The sequence below is a fragment of the Engystomops pustulosus genome, chromosome 8 (assembly GCF_040894005.1).
Source record: "Engystomops pustulosus chromosome 8, aEngPut4.maternal, whole genome shotgun sequence".
NCBI lineage: Eukaryota > Metazoa > Chordata > Amphibia > Anura > Leptodactylidae > Engystomops > Engystomops pustulosus.
In genome coordinates, this window is record NC_092418.1 from 22,182,108 (window position 1) to 22,196,102 (window position 13,995).

General features: G+C 41.9%; 1 long non-coding RNA gene across 6 annotated transcripts in view; it reads right to left on the minus strand.

Annotated features, from left to right (window-relative positions):
- Nucleotides 1-13,995, minus strand: part of LOC140074919 (uncharacterized) — a 304,822-nt gene that overhangs the window by 277,869 nt on the left and 12,958 nt on the right. For all 6 annotated transcript variants that reach the window (XR_011849310.1, XR_011849309.1, XR_011849312.1 and 3 more), the window contains exon 2: nt 8,091-8,153. This is a non-coding gene — a long non-coding RNA (uncharacterized lncRNA). The remainder of the gene's footprint in view (nt 1-8,090; nt 8,154-13,995) is intronic.

Here is a 13,995-nt window from a genome sequence, read left to right on the forward strand (position 1 = left end):
AGCCGGATACACCACCTCTGAAAGAAGGTAGGATAACATAATTGATTTTATGGGAATGTGAGCAAAACCATTTCTACCTAAAAGAAGGGTCCGGTTTAGTTAAATAGGGCTCTACGGGAACCTGTATAGCTGTATTTGTGAAAAATTTGGTGACAGTTTCCCTTTAAGTTTTGGGGAAGTCATTGGGGGTCATTTACTAAGGGCCCGATTCGCATTTTCCCGACGTGTTACCCGATTATTTCCGATTTGTGCCGATTTCCCCTGAATTGCCCAGGGATTTTGGCGCACCGATCGGATTGTGGCGCATCGGTGCAAGCATGCACGTGACGGAAATCGGGGGGCGTGGCCGAACGAAAACCCGACGGATTCGGAAAACCTGCCGCATTTATAAAAAAAATGTGTCGCGAAAATTGCACTGACCTTCACTCAGCCCGGCTCAATGTATTCCAGTGCGTTCCGATGCTCTTCAGTGCAGCAGCGCCACCTGGTGGACGGCGGAGGAACTGCCTTAATAAATCCCGTCCGGACCCGAATCCAGCGCAGAGAACGTGCCACTGGATCGCGAATGGGCCGGGTAAGTAAATCTGCCCCAATATCCTAGATGTTCACTTTTTCTCCCAACAAAAGGCACAGACATTTTATCAGTCATGAAATGTGAAAAATACAAAAGGGTAATTCCATGGAATTAACCAATTTGTATATTACATTCACAACTCTTCCAATTCTAATATAACTGGATGCACATATAACGTACATAGACTACTATGATATCCAATATGGTTGGTATGGTTGGTTAGGTATCAGTAGACAAACGTATATTGCTGTCGTGAGGGTGTAACTGTGATCCACCTCCTTATTGTTCTCAATAGCTAATGACAGAACTTTTTTTTTAGATGTTTGTCTGAGTTTTGTCATATTGTGTTGAATTAACTTATTTGTAATAAAGATTTATTGTATTTACTATTTTTGGCAGTTTTTTTTTTTTACACGTCTTTTCTTTCTAAACAAAACCATAATGAAATTCAATTAGACACTGAACAAATTAAAGATGGCAGAATCAGTGACAATATTAACCATGTAAGTCTATTATTCCCTATATAGGCAGTCCCCGGGTTACATACAAGATAGGGTCCATAGGTTTATTCTTAAGTTGAATTTGTATGCAAGTCGAAACTGTATATTTTATAATTGTAGATCCAGACAATCGGAGTTTCAAAATTTTTTGCTGTAATGGGACCAAGGATTATCAATAAAGCTTCATTACAGACACTTTACAGCTGATTATTGTAGCCTGAGACTATAGTAACATCCAGAGAGCTTCACCAGAGATCACAGTGGTCACAGGGGTCTGTCTGCAACTAGGGGTCGTCTGTAAGTCGGGTGTTTTTAAGTAGGGGACTGTCTGTACATAAATCTCTAAACCGTAATATAATTCTGTTATAGCACTGACATAGGACAACAACCTTCAGCATGGCCCAATCACTGAACATGTCATTAAAAAAAAACCTCTGTTATATCCTATATATAACACTACAGCTCAACTAGTGGTCCTGAAACACAATTTTTATATTGTCTTTATATAGAAGACTACACCTCCCAACATGAGCATTCTGTATATGGTGAGAGTAATGATCTTCTTCCTTGTTCCTGTACAGACTAAAGTTGATGTAATTTGTTCTGAAGGTAATAAATGTGTCGGGGCGATGATACAATGCAGGGAAAACACTTTCTCCTTTGGTAGGACTCCTTCATCCATTTTTTAATACAGGCGTTGGGGGCACCAATACAAACACTCCATTATAAACAGGCCGGTCTGTGAGAAATTAGACAAGTAAGAAAATAAACAGCAGAGGGGTGAATTCTACCATTGTGTCACCTCCGTGGGTTTCCCATGTTATTTCAGTTGGGGATGAGAATAGACCTATTGCTTCAACAGGATGGAGCATTAACTTCATGCCTAAAAACGATCACAGTGATCTTCTAACTAAATACGAAGGGCAAGTAGCTTATTTATACAGCCACAGCATCGTAAGGGTTATATAGGTGATAATGTAAGGGAATTCATTCCGAAGCAGAAAATGAAATTGACGTTCCCCTGGCCGCATGGAGCGAACGCCCGAGTCTAAATAAACACTTGTACATGGCGGAGCAAAGGATCAGCCTCATAAAAATCATTGGGGAACCTTTATGTGCAAGAAAATCGCATAGAAAAATAAACTGCAGACTGTCAGAGCTCGACCTGTAGCATATGGCTGGTAGCTCTGTAACCAGGTCCCCAAATATGATGAGATATTCCCAACTCTATGCCTGTACCAGTATCCATCGGAAAAAATACCCCAATCTCAAAGACTACACCACCCTCCCGATCTTGCTGGTCTTGCCGAGGATGATCATAAGACATGAACTCTCCTGAGAATTTCTCCTCAAGGAGGGGGCGGGGGGGGGGGGGGGGGCAATAGCTTCTTCCCGGGTTCCAAAAGTTGACTTGTTCTCCCCACAAATCAGAATTTTTATATCTACCCAACATTGTGTAATGTTTACTCCTGCCACCAAAAATACTACAATTACCAAGACATGGACTTCACAAGACAAGTCCAGCGGTGCTTTTATTAGTGGCATTGGACTCTTGTAGGCCATGACTTTGTTCAAAGGTTGTCCATCATTGGACCATTTTTGCTAGGAACTTTATATAATTTTAATGGTCATGCTGGATCAGTACAGATCTACAGAAAAAAAATTTGGATTTCACCCTTGTGGTGACCAAAATAATATTTTCATAAAGCTTATGAAGAAAACTTTAGCATGGATAGAGCTGTGTACAAGCCAGTGTGGGCGCCAGTTACGTGGGGACCTTGATGGAATTCTGTTGACCCCCAATTCTTTGTTGAACTCTGTTCCTTTTGGACCTCAGGCGACACATCTTGCTATGGAGACAACAAGAACGTGACCAACCTTTCTCGAAGCCTAGAGGTGGTATCCCTAAGTGGTCACATTGCTGGCCTGCCTACTTTTTGCTCTACTAATACATCTGATGGCTTTCTATCACTACAACTCGGGGCATAGTCAGTCGAGCTCTGGATTCTGCAAGAGACATTGAGATGCAGATTTCCAGACATGTTGCTGGTGTGCTAGTGGTTAAATATAAACAACTTGTCACATTTCTGGATTCAGTCTAGTAGAATGGGTGTTCTCTCCCCCTTTTCCAAAATGCCAGCGCTCGTCCCATCTCTGGTCTTACTCGCTGTCTCCTTATATAGTATTAAATGTTATATGCAGCCACATTCCTGGCACACGCAGGCAGCCTCACCCCTTCCTTCTCTCTGATCTTCATGACTTCTTTCAGTCTCCAGAGCTTGTACCTCTCATCAAAGACTCATTCACCCTCTCGGCATCAGTCATTCCCACAGCCCATAAGAAACATTGTTTTCTCAGGATTCCCTCCCACCCTCTGCCAATCGCTGCCCTAATCTGCCCTCCACTAATCCCTGCTACAATATGCCAGTTGCTGTACTCTGCTCTCCTATCTACGGATCACTTTTCATTGACAAGAAGCGTTCTCTAAACTGTCCCCAGTGAACTCTTAAAAGGTCATAACTTTTGAATTTTCCTCTGGAAACACCGGAGAAACAATGGGAATATTGAGGAACCTCAGGGAGTATGGATTACAGAGGGCACAAGTGGAATTAAAGAGCACAGGAATCTTAATATTCCTGTTTTAGTAAATACCTGCATTTCCCATTAATTTACATTTTGCATTGGAGTTGTTTCCTCATGGAACTACATGAATACATTGAAACTGGACTCGCAGAGTTTACAAATCATAAGTACAAAAATTTCCTAATTCCTTTAAAGCATGCCTGTCCTAAAAAATGTTTCAAAAAACATAAGTCTAGTGTGATTGGTAATCGTCATTTCTAGCTCCACTCTTCTCTTTAAAGGAAACCTACCATTTCAAATGGTAGGTGTAAGCTGTAAGTACCGAGCACCAGTTCAGGGTGAGCTGGTGCCGGTGCTTACTTTCGTTAGTTTTATTAACCGCGGTATCGCGCTTTTAACACTTTTTAAACTTTATAGCTGAAGAAGCTTCTGCTATAAAGTTTAAAAAGTGTTAAAACCGCGATACCGCGGTTAATAACACTAACGAAAGTAAGCACCGGCACCAGCTCACCCTGAACTGGTGCTCGGTACTTACAGCTTACACCTACCGTACCATTTGAAATGGTAGCTTTCCTTTAAGCTGCTGTTCGGGACCTAGGACCCAGCTGCCGTGACTCACTGCTTCTAGCTCCCCTATCCATAGACCTCTATGCAATCTGATACCTCTGTGTGATTCTGTTTGTCCTGCAAGCAAGATGGAATTAAGCAGAAATTGCAAAGTAAAAAGCAGATTAGGAAAAAAGAAGGAAAGACAATAAGAACCAAACGAATCTAATTTAATATATCAGGATTGTGTTTCTGATTGAAACAGAATCGTAGATATTCACTGGAAAAGTTGAAATAAAAAAAATGTGTGAATACAGATCTTAATTCTATAACTTTAACAGTGGATATTTATGATATTTATCTTTATACCAAGAAACACAGTCCTGATATTATATTAAACTGCAGATTCTCAAAGAATTGTATTCCTAAGTTCCACGGTTTCAGAAGTCAGGCCCCCCCACCCCCCAGCCTGTCAGCTGAAGTCAGAAAGCATAAGGAAATGCAGAAAACACTTTGCCAAAGTACATGCAGCCTCTGCCTCTGAACCTGGAAAATGGTGATGGATTAACACTGTACATATTTATAAAATATTTTGGCAAGGGTTTATAACATTATACAGCTTAATAAAAAAGCTTTTACAGGTGGTCCCCTACTGAAGAACACCCGACTTACAGATGACCCCTAGTTACAAACGGACCCCTGGATGTAGGTAATTCACTGTACTTTAGCCCTAGGCTACAATATTCATCTGTAGGAGTTAGGGTACATTCACATGGCCGTCTGGGGGAATGTATATGCGGCCACATATAAGGTCCCCATAGACGGCAATGTGGCAACGTTCCGCGCCGTACACGGGGAAAAGATAGAGCATGTGTGTACGGAACCTATCTTGTATGTAACCCGGAGACAGCCTGTAATGGGGAAAAGGATACAACAGAATGTTTCACATTATTAGTTATTTGTCTGCTAATTCTATTTTATTAAAAAAGTGCTTTAATAAAATTATTCTATCAAATAAAACTTTCACATATCAGAAAAAAAAATATTTAAATATTGTTATGATATATAAAGCTGTAGCAAAGATAGAGCAAGACAGAACTCCAAAAATCGACCTGGACATTCAGGCACCGATGACTCCTAAGCACGAGTTCAGGGATGAACTAAGTTGTTGTTGAACTAAGAAACTGAGACCTTGAACGCCCCCATTGTAGTCATGGTGGGGTGAAAAATTAACAGATTTAATACCCTATTGTAATATCAAGATCCAAGAATATGCAAATAACCTGAGCCTGCAATAAGTACATAGATCCCTTTTTATAATAAACCTACAAAACAGCAGGTAAGGGTTAGGAGGACGTTACGTAAAAGGCCGACAAATGCTTGTGTATAGACCGTTACCATAGACACATGCACAGGAGCTGCATACAATACCTCTGATATAGGAGCACGACCAGGGCAGCCTTTGGACACTTTACATGTAAAGAAATCCAGGTAGGAGAACCTGAGTGTAATGTTGGAAGTGGAATTTGTTTTACTCATTGCCTCCATTTTCTAATGACTTGGACCAGACAGTAAAATTGCTTTAATTACATTTACATAATCTATTTTCAATATGGACAATTTTATTTGGCAATGGAACAAAAGGTCCTGCTGCCAGCCATAATATTGCCACGTTTGACTACGGGCCTAAGAGTACAAGTGTTGGTTATACCTGGTGCAAAGCCAAGCGGTTCAGCGCCTGGTATAATATTACTATGTCTAATAGCAAATATAGAAGGGCACGTGCCAGTACAATATTGCCTGACCTGGTGCCAAGTCTAGAGGTGCTGGTCTCAGACACAACACGGTCATATTTGATTCAAGTTATAAAAGGGCCGATTCCAGGTATGAGAAAAATAAGGAAGGTATTTACCAATAGGATCTTATTTATACCGTGGAGTCTATGAAGTCAGGCAAAATAGAGCCATGATGTATTTACCAGTGGCATGAGCCGAAATTGATACTGTAAACAAACGGGATTCCAATTAGGGTGAAAAAAGAGATTTTACCTAAATCAGAGGTATATTTAAGGGTGCAGCATATTCTTTTGGGTCCCTAACACAGGTATACCAAATTACCACCATACAGTGATCACATACACTCACCGGCCACTTTATTAGGTACACCTGTCCAACGGCTCGTTAACACTTAATTTCTAATCAGCCAATCACATGGCTCCAACTCAGTGCATTTAGGCATGTAGACATGGTCAAGACAATCTCCTGCAGTTCAAACCGAGCATCAGTATGGGGAAGAAAGGTGATTTGAGGCCTTTGAACGTGGCATGGTTGTTGGTGCCAGAAGGGCTGGTCTGAGTATTTCAGAAACTGCTGATCTACTGGGATTTTCACGCACAACCATCTCTAGGGTTTACAGAGAATGGTCAAAAAAAGAAAAAACATCCAGTGAGCGGCAGTTCTGTGGGCGGAAATGCCTTGTTGATGCCAGAGGTCAGAGGAGAATGGGCAGACTGGTTCGAGCTGATAGAAAGGCAACAGTGACTCAAATCGCCACCTGTTACAACCAAGGTAGGCAGAAGAGCATCTCTGAACGCACAGTACATTGAACTTTGAGGCACCGTGTCTGTGGTAATCCTCTTATATTTGTTATCCATGGCCTCCTTCCTTCTAAGATCAACTTTTACAATTATGCATTTGTTACCCCTCCCTCTACCTGATGTACTCTTGCTGCAGCAGAGGAAGTTTCAGCACACAATGAAAAGGAGAAGTGCTCCTGTACATTGTAAAGCCTCATTCACACCACACGGCCGTTGGAGAACGTATATATGGCGACGTATAAATGTCGATTTATACGTCCCTATAGGCCGGCAATGGGCGTGTGTGGCGCCGTTTGGAGCTGTAGGGTGCAGCATACGTGCGGCACCATAACGTTCCTCCATGCTGTAAATCTGCAGCATGGAGGAGCTGTGGTAATGTTCCCCAGAAACCTGTAGGCTCATTAGAATAATTTTAAATATTGATGTTGGGAGGAAGGAGGCCATAAATAATAAATATAAGAAGTCCCTGGATCTATGAGTAGTCGTCTCTAGTTTATCATGACGGATTTTGAAGGTAGATTCCTTTAATTTGATCTATCAGCTAAAGTTCTCTAAACCCAACATTGCAGTGTTCGTTTAAAGTGAAGATTAGCTGCAAATGTTGCAGATTGGTTGCAACTCTCATGATGGGTTTTGATGGTAGTTTTCCTCCATAGGGGTTCTCTAGAGACAACAACAATATCTACAGCACAGGATCTAACTTGTTAATTGGTGGGGGTTACAGTGATGGGTCCGTTGTACACCATGGTGAACGGAGCATCCAGTCGTGCATGCACCGGCTGCTCTATTCATCTCTATGGCGCTGACAGAGATAGCCGAGCCGCCATCAGTGCCATTGATGGTAATGCATGACTGTCTGCTCTGTTCACCACGGGGTACAATGGATCCATCAGTATAACCTCCTCCACCGATCAGCAATCGGTGCAATCTGTGGATAGGGGCCAACTTGTCACTAGAGAAACCCTTTAAGCTGATAGATCACATTAACCATAAACTACACACTGCGTAACATTACCATCAATTTCATTTGAGTGCATCTTTTAGGCCTAAATTTGTGCAAATTCAGCCCAAAATATATGCTCGTTATGCCAGTGTAATGTAGTCTCATGTGGAAAAAAAAGTCTCGGTTTATACTGTTTCCAATGAATCTAGCAATATGGTTAATTCAGCAAAGCAATGTGGGATTACACGATCGCCTTCAAGAACACACAGTGAGTACAAGCATCAGCGGCTAAAACCAAAGCCACATGCTTGTGTGGTTAACACCAAACACATAACCGCTCCACCATACCTTCAATTACACAGGGATCCCTGAGGGATGGTTTGGATGAATATGGCACTGCTGTGTGGTTCCCTGTAATGATAGGAGGGAAATATTACATATATTAATAAAGAAATAGAGGGAAAAAAAACAGACACAAATAGCCAAAGACAGGACCGTTACAAGTGTATTAAGAGAAAATAATTAAAAAATAATAATAATATACAAGGAAGTGATTTAAAACATAACTTTTACTTAAGTATTAAAATTAATACAGCATAGAAGACTGTTGCTTACATGCAACTATTTTGGCGCATGAAAAAGCTGAAAAAAAGGGGAAGAAACAATATACATGTAAACGCCTGATGGCCTCCAATCAGTATACAATGTGAACAATAATACTAAATGAAAAACTGACAGGGGGCTCACCTTTTGGGCTAGACGGCATATGATGGAGACTTCACCGTCTGCATTCCTCATTTATGAGGATGTTTAACCCGTTGTTATAGTCAACAGAGGGGGGGGGGGGGTGTCCATAGGGCAGTACAGTTAATAGAGGCACTTTACATCCGAGTGGAGTGCATAAGACGGGTAATAAGTGAAAAGACTGGGTAATATAAGACTGTTGGTGTCAACGATGGTCAGGGAGACAATGTCACTATCCCTAGAAACACCCTGTATCCAACATCTACCAGACCCTGATAACCTAACCTCGGAGCTGTGGTCCTAAGCGGCCACAGCCCTGACCGGAACCTCACCCTAAATAACTGGCCCTAGTAATAGACCTATTCCTCAGGTGTAGTCCCAGTTTGAAACAGAAAAAGAGAGTCATAGGCTTTACGTAACCAGATCCTGACAAGGCCTGTTTGACCTTTCAGGGGCTCATCAGGAAATATATAGGTTCGCCAAACAAGTACCCTTACTCTGGTGGAAGATGAAGGGGTTAATGGTCCCTGGTTATGGTTGAGGGTTAGTGGTCAGGTGGTTCAATACGTTGTGGGGGTGAATACATCACAACCCCGTACACAGCTGGTAACCAGTGGGTCCATCTACCAGCTGTGTATGTGGTTGTGATGTATTCACCCCCACAGCGTATTGAACCACCTGACCACTAACCCTCAACCATAACCAGGGACCATTAACCCCTGCATCTTCCACCAGAGTAAGGGTACTTGTTTGGCGAACCTATATAACTCCTGAATCGCCTGACCGCTAACCCTCGCTCCTTTCAACCATAACAAGGGACCATTAACCCCTGCATCTTCCACCAGAGCTCCTAAGCGGCCACAGCTCCGAGGTTAGGTTATGAGGGTCTGGTAGATGTTGCATACAGGGTGTTTCTAGGGATAGTGACATTGTCTCCCTGACCATCGTTGACACCAACAGTCTTATATTACCCAGTCTTTACATTTATTACCCGTCTTATGCACTCCACTCGGATGTAATGTGTCTCTATTAACTGTACTGCCCTATGGACCCCCCTCTGTCCGGCTAAAACATCCTCATAAATAAGGAATGCGCACGGTGAAGTCTCCATCATATGCCGTCTAGCCCAAAAGGTGAGCCCCCTGTAAGTTTTTCATTTAGTATTATCGTTCACATTGTATATTGATTGGAGGCCATAAGGAATTTACATGCATATTTTTTCCTCCCCTTTTTTTCAGCTTGGCACCATGCACCAAAATAGTTGCATGTAAGCAACAGTCTTCTATGCTGTATTAATTTTAATACTTAAGTAAAAGTTATGTTTAAAATCACTTCCAATTTTTTTCATAAGCAAATTATAAGTGACCTCAGGTCATTTCCATTGACAATTTTTGTCTTTATATTAAGAGAAAATAATAAGCAGATTACCGCAAATCAAGGACAGATTTGTCATTAACATAATATTTAAAGGGGTTGCACTGCTCGTTAGCATCACAGAGAATAATAAGATCCGTGTCATGTAATGAGCCGTGTGACATCACATGACCAGGGATAAAACAAGCCGTGCACCTGTCTGACATCACATGACCAGAGATAAAACAAGCCGTGCACCCGTGTGACATCGTATGACCAGGGAGTGCTTTGTATCCACAGGAAGTAAACAATGAAACATCCTACTGAATGACAGCAGAAATCTAGAAAACTGTGAGGAATTGGAAAAATATGAAAAATATTTAACCTAAATCTGTATAATGAATATTAATGGAAATGTACCATTTGATTTCATGCATTATGAAATCAACCCGAGCTGGATCACTCATACACAGCAGCTGGGGGATGGTGCAACGATTGATTACTTCTGCCTGTCAGGCACAACACAGTAATTACATCATTCTCTGGAGCAGTGCATACTTAAGAGGAGGAGAAGTGCCCCAGCACAGAAGCAACAGAGCTTCCCCGAAGATGGCCATGTGAATGAGCCCTCACACACAAGTGCCAAGTGTAATGTTAGCTAGACCAGAACAGGACTATAGGGGACATAAACTTACACCAGGTCTAAAAAACATGACAAGGCAAATGCTTTCAATATCAGGATGAAATGGAATCAATTCCCTAGTGATCTAGTGACCAGACAAGACCTCAACAGCTAATACAGAGTGTGATACTGGACATTTATCAAGTCAATGAGGGGGCACAGAGCAGATTTGGCATGGTTCAGACACTGTGGTATATATTGATAAGTAATACACTGCTAATAAAGAAGTTTATCAGCTAGCAAGGAAAGACGTCTACAACCAAAATAACCCTCAGAGAGTCGTTTGTCAGATTGAGTGCATTGTTCCTATTAACATAGTATTTCATAAATACTTAATTTTTGCTTCCTAAAAAGGCAAACACAGTCAATGAAAGCGCACTGCAGCAGCGCTGATAAACTTAATTGTTTTGGCTAAAAAGAAGGAACAAGGAACAAACAAAGACAAAATGAAATAAGTGAACCAAGCTGAGCAGTGACAATGCACTTTTTATCCTCTATACAACTCAGGCTCTGTTTACGGCACATTATATAATGTGTATATTGTATATATCGGATGTACCCCGAGTGCTAGGGATTTATTTAGTACATACATCAGCTCCTCACAATTCTATGGAGCCAACACATAAACCAGGAGACTTTCCTGCTGTATACATCCATTGTGATAACCCAGGGACACTTACTCATAGATCCAGGCACAGTGAGTGTGGTATCTTCTTTTGTAGAGATGTAGGGGAGACAAGGAGAGACAAAAGAGTGCTCTCCTATAGTGTATTACCCTTGTTATATTAGGATTTATTGTGATGCAGTGATAGGGCACAACTCCTATTGAAGCTTGCTATGAGACTTAATGCCGCTGCCTCGTTCCACTGCTGGCTCCCCAAAGGTCCATGTGCAGTAACTTGAAGAATAAACGGATAGCATCCAGGAAGGGTGCGTTGCTCTATTTGGAACGTTTGAAAAGGAATCGGCGCCGGCTTGCTCAAAAAGTTTCTTTTATTTAAGCCAATTATGGCAATAAAATATAAAAGAATTAAAACAATAAAAGGAATGACGCGTTTCGCACTCATGCTGAGCGCTTCATCAGATAAATCTGAGTCTGAATTTGTTATTTTTTGACAATGATACTTATTGTATAATTGTTTCTGATACTAGTTCATCTAGGTCAGCTATGTAAACCTAAAGTTACCTCATTTATTTGCCTTGATGTCAATTCAGTAAAGTTCACAGAGCTGTTCGCATTTTGGCTCCATCTACCCGCTGTTCTTGTGGATGCTGTTTTAAGTAAACTACCAGCTTGTCTATTTTTCAAGCATTTTGTGTGTTCTGACTTAATCTTTGGAATTCGGTACTGTTTTTCTCCCTTGAACCTTGATTAATATGGCAGGTTCCTGAAATGCTCTCCTGGTGCTGACTTTGTTTTTGGTCCCAGTCCTGATCCTCTGTCCATATTCCTGTACAGTGTTCATGTTCGTATACTGCAATTCTTTTCCAATTCCAGCTCAATGCTCCAACCTGTCCATGTTCCAGCTCTAGCTCATGGTCCATTCCTAGAATTTGTGCTCTCTGTCTCATGTGGTCCACATTCCACATCTGGTCTTGTTTCTGTTCTGTCATCACTGCTACATCTGGCTGACAACTAATGACTATTCTGGGGAGTATGAGGGGGTATCCACCTGCAGTAAAGTGCATATCTCCATACAGAGAACCAGGGGACCCCTTACAATCCACAGCTTCATGTCTAGCCAAAGTAATTGTACAATTGAACGCCACTTGATACAGAGATGAAAAGCAAATGCATCAAGAGACTTCTCATAATTCATCACTGGTGCCACTACTGGTGTAATACACAGGGTGACATTCTTTGGACCATTTGATCTTTCTTGCAGCTGACCTGGATTCTGGATCACTGGGACCATAGAGTGGTCCTATGAAAAGTATCTGGTACTCTGTCGCCCAGGCTCTATCCTGCTCTTTTTTTGACAGGTTCTCTTAATTAATTAAAGAAAATAAGCCATGACCTCATGACCCTCTCTAGTTTCCAGCGTGCTGCCCTATCAAGCCTGCTCCAGGTTTTTCTCAAATCCAGGCACATGACTCATTTCCTTTCTTCTAACACCTTGCTTGGCTCTGTCTAATCTGGTTTCCACACTTCACACCACTGAAAGAGCAAAAACAAGCCCTGGCCAAAGACACACACTCTGTGTAAAAAATTAAGGACTGTTTTTTATATGTTTATGCTCTTCAACCTCTTCACTACCATTCAGTTGCCCATCTCACCCCTCCCCATTTATAAGACTCTTCCTCCTGACATCCTCCTCTTAACTGCAGTCTTCTGGCTGCCATCCTAATGAAACATATTAGCTCCAATTTGACATTAAGTATAGCAATGCCTTCGTCTTTTCCAATGCACTCCACTAGGTTCTGCTATTGGCTTCCAGGTCTTTAACCTTCAGCTTTCCTTGTGAAATTCACACGGCCACCAAAGATACCACTAGGCTTGGCCTCATTGCTTTCGATAGTGTAAATTACTCCAAATAGCTGTGGCTATTGGCCATTATTGGGCTATGGAGGGTGGTGCAAACTTTCAACGTTACCACTTGGTGGAGTTTCTGTAAACCAAGAGAGGCCAGCAGTGATGGTCGGCACCTCACTCGCAATAAGCATATACAAAATCAAAACAACCCCTTTGTAAAAAAAGAGTGATCCTTAAAGGACATCTACCATTAGATAACCTGATGGTAGATGACTATTACACACCTCCCTGTCCCGTCCCCGTTTGTCCTAAGCTTTATTTCTAATATCTTTGCATGGCCACATTTCTGTAAAAAATAAGTTTAGAGGATATGCAAATTAGCCTGTGGTGCTCTGCAGAGCACCTACATGCTCCACGGTAACATAATTCTGAGCTGCATTCTGAGAGAAGGTGAGGATTTACCAGACATACAGAGTTACGGTAAAATCTGGTAAATCCTACAAGCAAACAGAGAAATATTGTGGGACCAGCGTAGCTCTTGGGCAACAGGGTTTAAAAGGACATCTACAATAAGGATGATGGACTTTTATGAAAAAACTGTTTTAAAAATTATTTGCATCATTTGTAAAACTTTTTTTTTTTCGAAAAAACAAGAGCTTAAGAAGCTAAAAGAAGAAGATCCTAAAGAAAATCCATAATGATAAACCAGGGACATTACACATACCGTATATTCTGGCGTATAAGACGACTTTTGAAGACAGAAAAATCTTCTGTCTTCTCTGGGGTCGTCTTATACGCCGGTAATCGCGACCGCCCACCATGTATTCAGGGCGGCGGTCGGGTCGCGCTGCATGGAGAGGGCTCACGGCTGAGCCCTCTCCATAGCCGGTAAGTCGGTGCTAGCACTGATCGCGGGTGTTTTCACAGCGTTGGCTGCCGGCAGCCTCAAAAAGATAGCGGCGCATGGGCGCCGCCATCTTACCTGGGATCGCCGCTCCCCG